Source organism: Pyxicephalus adspersus, chromosome 10 (assembly GCF_032062135.1).
Source record: "Pyxicephalus adspersus chromosome 10, UCB_Pads_2.0, whole genome shotgun sequence".
Taxonomy (NCBI): Eukaryota; Metazoa; Chordata; class Amphibia; order Anura; family Pyxicephalidae; genus Pyxicephalus; species Pyxicephalus adspersus.
This window is the reverse complement of record NC_092867.1, coordinates 23,354,649-23,360,648: the sequence shown is the minus strand read 5'-3', so window position 1 is coordinate 23,360,648 and position 6,000 is coordinate 23,354,649. Positions and strand designations below refer to the sequence as shown.

The window sequence follows — 6,000 nt, the reverse complement described above, 5'->3', positions numbered from 1 at the left end:
CCATTGGGCTTGGGCGTTTGTCACTCTGCTTTATTAGTACTTGTATTGGTGGGGAAGGAAAATTATATGTTTGTTAAATGTTGGAACAATAAAATATCTTTGGGCATACAGAAGATTTGATTTGTGCGCCACTATGGTCAGCAACAGTAAAAGCTTAATAAACCAAAGGGGCATCTTTTTTTGTAATATTTTAAAACACTTTATTGTCTGTATGCAGAAACAGCAAAAAAATAAAATATAAAAGCATGAAACATCATGTAAGCTTCTACTGGATAGGAAATTTGTTTAATAACGTTGCTTGTGCAATCATTTTCCAAGATACTTAATGTTCTTCAAAAGAGGTTCAAGGGAAATGCCCTCCACACATTTCACAGCATAAGTCACTTCTTCAGGAGGGTTCATGATATTGATTCAGTCAGTACAAATAAATGTCAAATATAGTATAAATAATGGTACAATAAATGATAATAAACGGAAATAATTAATGTAGACTTACGTAAACTGGGCAAATAAAGAAAAACACAAGAATGTAGAGCAAGCGAAATTTTAAAATTTAATCTTGCGGCGAATTGGCGAACGTGTAAGTGAGAACGGCCTGTGCAAATTCAGCCGTCGAGATCAAATTTTTTGGAATTTTTTGATTGCTCTTGCAGTCCTGTAGTATGTGTTCATGGATAGAGATTCTCTATCCAAGAATACAGAGTCCCGCAGCTGTGCTCATCATGAACAAATTCACACACTAACAGGAGGAGTACCGCAGCTGTACTCCTCCTGCCTCCCTGGGCACTAGAGGGTAAATAAGGGCAAGCCCTCATTTAACTTTTAGTGCCCGGGGATCACGCACAGGAGAATTCCCACGGCTGCATTGCATTTCTTCGATCTTCTGATGGGTCAGCCAAAATTTGCCAAAATTTCACAGACTCATCGAAAGAGGCATTCTCGCTCATCCCTACTTGTGTGTGCCAGGAATGTATAAACTCCTGGACACCTGCGCAGGAGTTACGTTACCCCTGGCGCGGCCAATCAAGATGGCCTTAGACTATTGTTGGGCAGAAGAAGAAAGAAAGAAGGCAGCGCTTTAGTTCTGCTCTAACCCTATCCAGTCAAAAAATGCCTGGCTAAAGTAAAAACTATCAAACAGGTTATAGGTTATTATTTTGAAAACAGAGTATGTACAAGGTATGATACTCAGGCATAAATTTAGCATAATGAGAAACCAGCCCTTCCAGGAGACATATTAATCCACTGGTACACCAATTATATATATGGAAATATGGAAAAACCTGTCAAAGTGAATACATGGCAACAAATTGGATCTTTGATTTTGTACTTTACCCTAAAGTGGCTGTGCAATATATAAAATTTTTTTATTTATTTCATCATTTTGGATTATTTTCGGTCATCTGTGAATTCCTTTTTTTTGCTTTTGGTACTAAAGCAGTTTTTAATTAGCACTTTCTAGTATTTATAATATATTTGCATTTTATGTTGATTTATGTTATATGGTAGCTGGAAAAAACTTTACTTTTGCTAGTAAAAAGTAAAAAAGTAAAAAAAGGACAGTCAAGTAAATGGAGACCTGCTGTGTACAACATTTAAAGACTACAACATTTAAAAATGTTATTTAGTGTTTGCTGTAAATTATTTTTGTATTTTATGCAGTCTCAGGCAAACCACTTCCCATCACCTTTGTTTTCCTAACCAAAATGCAGCGTCATTCTCCTCTCATCTCACATACCTCCTACTCACCTGTATATTCAAATCAAGTCTTTAGAAGAGGCAGGTACAAGAGAGGAGTTTAAATATAGCTCAGAATTCCCTCATATTTCCAGACACCTGGCATTCTCCTCTGCGATCTAATCCCCAAGCTGTCATCAGAAGACATGAAGTACCTGGTCCTTCTTGCCATAGTGGTTCAGGCATTGGCTGCTCCACTAGGCAAACCTGGTAAGTGTTATTTGCCTTATAATCAGTAGTTGTTATAGTCATTTAATACCATGATCTTGAAAGTATCATTTGAAAGTATCTTCTATACTTCAAACACAGAATAATCAGGTCTACTTTTCTTTGGATGTTGTAAAATGGTAGGTTTATATTGGACCTCACCGGTAAGCAATGGACAGTCAATGGCCAAGCACCAATTTTACTTGGTATTGTTTATTGTAGGGGCTTTTTGAATGTCATGTGAGTATGTAGCCATCTATACCAAGCTCATTAGTGAAATGTCTTAGGGATATTAACCAGTTAACTGTAGTAGCCAAAAATGATCTGATACCCACTTCCTAGGGACACGTAAGAGGAAGATTCACACAGATGAAACCTTGCAGGTTGGCTAGGGAGTTATGGCTGTGAATGATGCATTAAAACAAGATATAAGTGACAGATTATTTTCACAGTTCACTTCCCAAGGAATATTTTATGACCCACAAGGAAATAATAGAAGGTACTGCTTATAGGACCCAGAAAGCTAAGCTGGTCATGGACAAAACAATCTTGTATATGCCTATGCTTGTTTAAGTATGATAAAAGATTTTTTTCAGGTCTGATAAATATAAATCATCAGGATATACTTGTATGCACCACAAACCATTATGCTTTATTAATTTAAGCTATCCAATGATTGAAAAATACCAAAATTCATTTGTATTTTCTTACTTGTTATTGGGTACTCCAAGCAAAGCATAGCATCGTTCTGTACAGAATTTTTGACACCTGCTGTCTCTCCAGGATAAATCCCTGCATTAAATCCTTTTTCTATGCAATCTAACAATACCTGTGCATTGTGGCTGCTCTACGCTTCTTTTTGCACCATTTATTCATTTCTTCTTTGCACCATTTCAGAAGTCTGACTATGATGATGATAGTTTATCTTCCCCAATTTTGGAGAGCTTTAATATATCAGGCCCAACAACATTGTCCCTCTTTTCTTGATAAACTGTATTTTTTATTATTATTACTATTATTATTGGTTGATAGATCACTGTGTTATGTTACGGCAATGAAATAGTAAATAGAAAAGAAAAGAAAACTCCAACACATTGAGAAAGAAAGTTTGGTGTAATTGGGCCGGATTTATTAAAGCTCTCCAAGACTAGAGACAATACACTATCACTATCACAGAAGATCTCATGGGAGAACCTGAGTGATTTGCAATAGATCTGGTACAGAATTGAAAGCATTTGTCAAATAATAGAAAATAATTTTATTAAATCAATTCCAGGTTTACTGGATCATTCAGGTTCACCTAAGATAGTCTGTCTTCTGGAGTCCTAGAGAGCTTTTATATATCAGGCCCAGTGTTTCTAGAAATACTTACTACACTGGAATATTCTAGAGCTCTCCACTGCTGACATTTAAATGAGCATGTTATCACAACTGACATCTAGGAATTGCAGTAACAAGAGAGAGGGTGCAGTAAAGAGCTTACAACATTCTCTGTGCAAAGGATGATAAAACTAGAATAGCAAGGGTCAATTAACTTCTTAGAACAGACCACAGGACCTTATAGAAGTATTAGGTAAAATAGGGAAATGACAGTAGTTTTAATAGAAAATAATAATTCAAAGAATTTTGCAACCTGTTGCTAATATAATGATTTAAAATGTTAACAATATATTGTCTAAAACAGGAAACAATGGTCCTGAAAGTGGGCATCCCTTTGGACCACAAAGCTTTCCTTTTCAACCACCTAATGGGAAAGTTAATTCACTTGGTAATTCCAATGTAACTGGTCCACATGATGATTCTTTTGGCACCAGACCACCTCCACCTGTTGGTGTTAATCAAAAACACCGCAGGGCCGCCAATGATGTTGCTGGTTCAGCTCTACCACTCAAGGATGGCAACCTACCCTTTTCAAAACCAGCTGAAGAAAATCCACCTGCTTCTGGTAAGCCACCAGTACATGGATCACCCCAGAATAGACCTGGACAGGTGAGCTTATTTAATAAAGCAGCACTGACTGTTATTTGTACATGTTTTCCCTGTAATTCCATGTCTTTTATTATAGTAGCAGTACATTTCTTAATACCTTGTCTTTGCAGTTATAATTTTTTATCAATTAAACAGTTACAAAATTGAATACGCTGTACATTATACTTTTTTAATGTTATCCCATGTTATTTCAGCCACCTGCCGTTGACCCAAGTCCCAAAAGACATCCAAACGGAGTAGAAGGACACCCTACTCGGGCTTCACATGTGGAACATCATACTCAGGACAGTACAGGAAGCAATCCTCCAAAACCAACCCACCCATTCCTTGGTACTGCTGACAAACTTGAAGGACAGCAGGGTCATGGCTCTGAACCTGGGAAGAAACAAAGACCCTGGTATGTAATGTATATGACATCATACCCGTGTCATATTTGTATCATATTTGTATTGTATTCTTTTTATACTAATATTTTGAAACATGTTTTAAACAAAAGCCCAAATTCTGTAAATTCTAAATATTTGCTGATGAGTTTGCTCTTACCATGATGGGTGATATTGAGTTGAGTAAAGGGAACATATGTTTATCTGCTTTTTTCCACCTTGTTTGAAAAACCTCTTTGTGGAAAATTGATTGCTTCCCCTGCTGCTTTGACATGTATGAGTGATTTATATTGCAAAAAGAAATTGAATGTACGAAGAGCTATCTTGAACATACGGTTATTGATGATCTCATCTGTTATTTACATACGGTATACATTAGGCAGATGAGGAACAGCAGCCACACAAATGACAACAACAAAAAAAAACAACAAAAGATATATTTTTATAATACTTATGTCATGGCTGTAGACCCTATAGACACTGAAGTTTCACGGAAAAAGTTGTTGTCTTTCCCAAAAATCATAGCCAAAGTATTTATATGATTATATTACATACAAATAGTGTCAAAAAGTTTTATTTGTTATTGTTTTTTGTTTTGCAGAAAGATAAAACCAGAGAAATCAGGGGATGGCACATTACCAAGAAGAACTTGGTGGTTGACAAGTAGATGTACAGCATTTAGATTTTTAATGCAAATAAATACAGATAAAAGAAAATTGGCCATGTAGTCTTTTTTCCTTATATTAAATAGTTAATTTTAACAAGAAAATACTTTTTAAGCGTTTTTTCATGTAGAGACAGTCCCATCTTGTTTCTAATATACTTTTGGTTAAATCCTGAATTTTAGGCATGGTTTTGCCATTTTTTGATGTATCAATTGTTTGACTTAGGGATTGAGTATATAAACTTTACCACCTGTTTATCAGAACAACAATTTGATTATTACTTTTGGTCATAGTTTGGATGCTTTAGAACCTCGATTAGATGTGTATTGATGTTTGAGATATTATTGCATTTCTTTTCCCTTTTTATCCTTGTTACAACAATATTACCAATACAGGAAGTAATAGAAAATATTCACTTCAAAAACTTAAACAATGAATTACAATAAATGCTTTTCCTGAGCTCATAGGTATGAGCTCATAGGTCAGTGATAGAAATGGCAATGTAGACCAGTGGGCTATATTTCTAGTTTCCTTCTGACACTATTTGTGCTTTATAAAGGTGTTCTGAGCAATTTATAAAGGCTTCCATTGTTGACCTCATGACAATACACACATTCTGGTTTAATACTGTCCCTCTAATGGTAATACTTGATCTTTTTGGTCCCAAAAAAAGATTATAGACAAGGACTTCTGATTGAGTGATTCAGAAAGCATTCAATAGACCAGTTTGGGCAGTGGCAATTTCATATATTCAAATCATTGTGCAGCTTGCAGTAGTCGAAGACTTCTGTTGTGTTAAAGACAGCTTTCTCAGGGGCCATATATGTCAAAATTAAAGGACCACCTCTTACCATAGGTGGGTACCTACAAAATCCATATGTCACCCATTGATAATGCAATTTTAACACCTTTTTTTACATTAACTTCATGCTTTCTTTCATGTAGGTGGATAAATTAACATTTTACAATATCATGGAATTAAATTATATAATTAGAATGAGGTGCTTTCAAAAACATGT

General features: G+C 35.5%; 1 long non-coding RNA gene across 1 annotated transcript; it reads left to right on the top strand.

Moving 5' to 3' along the window:
• Window positions 1–3,336: 3,336 nt before the first annotated feature.
• LOC140339558 (uncharacterized) lies at window positions 3,337–5,016 on the top strand. Its single transcript, XR_011922474.1, has 3 exons — window positions 3,337–3,933; window positions 4,128–4,330; window positions 4,918–5,016. It is a non-coding gene; the product is annotated as an uncharacterized lncRNA (long non-coding RNA).
• The last annotated feature ends 984 nt before the right edge of the window (window positions 5,017–6,000 follow it).